We start from the raw sequence: 3,202 nt of genomic DNA on the forward strand, positions 1-3,202 counted from the left end.
TTGAGGGTGCGCCTTATAATCCGGTGCGCCTAATATATGGAAAAAGTTTGAAAATATGTCATTAATTGAGGGTGGTCCTTATAATCCGGTGTGCCTTATAGTGCGGAAAATACGGTAACGGTAACATATATATATATATATATATATATATATATATATATATATATATATATATATATATATATATATATATATATATATATATATATATATATATATATATATATATGCATTGATTTGATTTTGCCCAAATTTTAATGAAAAAAGTCTTTATTTCTCTTCATTAAGGAAACTGCTTTGTCTTTAGCATTTAGCCTGCAAATACATTTGAACGTATTCACAAACACGTTAGAATGTACTTGTAGTTTTCTTTTTCTTTTTCCCATAACGTCACAGGCGATTGACTTAACGCGTGACATTATGACCAAAAATGCCAAATGGCCATAATAAAACCATAAACAATGCTATTTCATTTTCAAACGTATTGGTATTATGTAGCCCAAAATCTAAGGAAAAAAGCCTTTATTTCACAACCCAATATCCCATTGTATTATGGGGAAAAATGCTATGTTTTTATCCCTTAGCCTACAAGTATATTTGAACATATTTGCAAGTACGCGCAAATGGATTTGCTTGTCAAAAAATGTTTATTCCTCATTGGCAGCGCCACACTTCCGTACTATAGGGCTGTAATTTTTTTTTTTTTTTCCGCCTGTGCAATACAGCAAAGATTCAGGTAAGCATTCACTCGAGACAAAACCCGGTTTATCCTTTTCTCCGGGTTTGTCTTCCTGCCAAAAAGGAGAGTTACTCTGAAGTACGCTTTGTGCTCGGGAGCTGCCTACGGCAAGCGCTATAGCTTGCTAACTGACTCTGTGGGATTTGTTCTTTTAATGAACACCTGCCTGAACAATTGCTTGGCAATGTGACCAATTACATGTTCTAACACAGTCGCAAAAAGTAAAAGATCCTGTTCTGGATAAATGATGAAAGAACTGATCATGGCTGCGTGTTGCAATGGCGCAACAATGATAACTTTGGCGAAAGAAGACAGAGAGATAGAATTAGCAGATTGTCTAGTTTCAAGGTAACAATTGAAATAAAGGCGGTTTCTTTGATTGATAGTTCATCATTTTATATTATTTTACTATATTCAGTGGACCCCCGGGTCACAGTGTCCCTCTCTAACGTTTTTTTTTCATGTTGCGATGTGGAGTTTTTTCGTCCCCTCTTTACGGTATTTTCTCAGCTTTGCGACAAAACAACTGTCATGACCTTAGGGGGTTGGCTGTATTTGTGTTGTTTCGTCTCCATCTGCAGGCGTTTTTAGGTAATTGCACTTATTTTCTGTTGCTGTCACATTACGGAGATGCTGGTTTGCTATTGGTTGGCCATTCGTTTCAAAATGACGGAATGGTAAGGCTTTGTTCTATCGTGAGTGGTTACAATACCGTATTTATAGTGCGTTTTACTGCTTATTTCAAACTTGAAAGGGTTAGCCATGGGTCCCAAGATTGCTAGTGATGTTAAAGGGAGAAGTAAGAAGATGATTTATATGGAAACGAAGCTGGAGATAATCAAGAAATCTGATGCTAGCTTAGCCTATGCTACCCTTAACAGGGAATATGGGCATAACAAGCGCCACTCAAAAGTAAATAAATCCTTTATATATCTTTTATTTATGATGTTATTTAATTGTATTCATGTGTCTTATATATAAGTAGCACTTACTATACTATTTTGATACCGATTTTTAATATGTATATCCAATTTTAATGCTATTACCCGGGGTTTTACATGCATTAGCTAATTAACATAAGTTTGGATTGCCCACCATACAGTGAATTCGCCTTACGAGCCCAACCGCGGAACGGATTAATCTCGTAACACGGGGGCCCACTGTATATATTTTATTCAGTATTTTGAATATCATGGAGCTATTTAGGGAAAACAAGGGGTAGAACCCGACAAGTTCTAGAATTTCTTCCACCTCCTTTTGAACATGTAAGCTACTGAACCGCTTATTTTTCTTCTTGAATATTATTTTTTTAATTTCATTTTTCATTTCTCTTTGTACTGTGTTTATATGTTCAGTAAATCAAATGCTTTCTAATCCAACTTTTTAGAGTGCATACTGCAACATAACATCCTTATTTTATTATGAATAGGACATTGTTAACTTAAGGACACAACTGCCAAAGACTTTTAACTTACTGTATATTGATAGAAATGCTAATACGCTAGCTAAAAATACGTTTGTTTCAAAAATTAAGATCCAGGTCATCCAGGTCGAATCCGCAAAGACCGAGTTGGTTGTTTTCCCCTTGTTTTCCCAAAGATAAACGACTTAGGCAATTACGCTATTAGGCTAGCGACCCATAATAGTAGTATTCCTAAAATAAACTTCTTTTAATAGCTTCCTTGATCTCAAGCGGTGGCGTCGTTTGTTTCGAAGGTTATAAAGTGCGTTCTTCCCATCTCCCCCGGCTTTGTTTACGAGGGTCTTGCTTTAGTGCTTTAATAGGCTCCAATGATTGCATATCATGGACACCGGCGTTCACTACACTGCGTTATTTTGCACAGGAGGCCATTTGGATGGGAGCGTTTGCCCCGCACGCGCCATGTTAATGAGATTGATGTATCGCGCGCACGCACACACAGGCGCGGGGAAAAACAAAATCAATGGTCTTTTGTTAGCATTTATATGGCTTTTGCTCGGCTATGGCCAAGAGAGTGGCTGCAAAGGCTAATAAAAGCACCAAGGGTGTTAGCTGTAACAGCTGATAGCGATGAAGCCGACCAAGCAATGTTGTCCACTTAGCAAAGGCCATTAAACATCATTCCCGCCGCTAAATGGCCTCTTGCATTAACACACATTCACAACAATCATAAATGCTTTATCGCCACCTCCGGCCAATCACGAGCCGCGAGACCCTATCGCGCGGACGCTCCCGTCGCCATAATCGCTCGTAAGGCGTGACGCCGTCGACGCCGTCTGAAGTGTTTCATTTGCGGATCCGCCTAATAGGCCTGAGAAACACAAAGCTTTGACTTGCGAGACGAATTTAGATTCCGGGTAGATTTCGACGGGCTTCTTATCTGCATCTCCCGTGTGAAACGGCGAGTTCTTAACATCCTGACTGACTGAGCATGAAAGTCAAATCTGGAGGTGCTAATCTCTTTGATTTGGGCAAATTTCCTT

This window comes from Hippichthys cyanospilos, chromosome 1 (assembly GCF_059441005.1).
Source record: "Hippichthys cyanospilos isolate Australia breed blue-spotted pipefish chromosome 1, RoL_Hcya_1.0, whole genome shotgun sequence".
Taxonomy (NCBI): domain Eukaryota; kingdom Metazoa; phylum Chordata; class Actinopteri; order Syngnathiformes; family Syngnathidae; genus Hippichthys; species Hippichthys cyanospilos.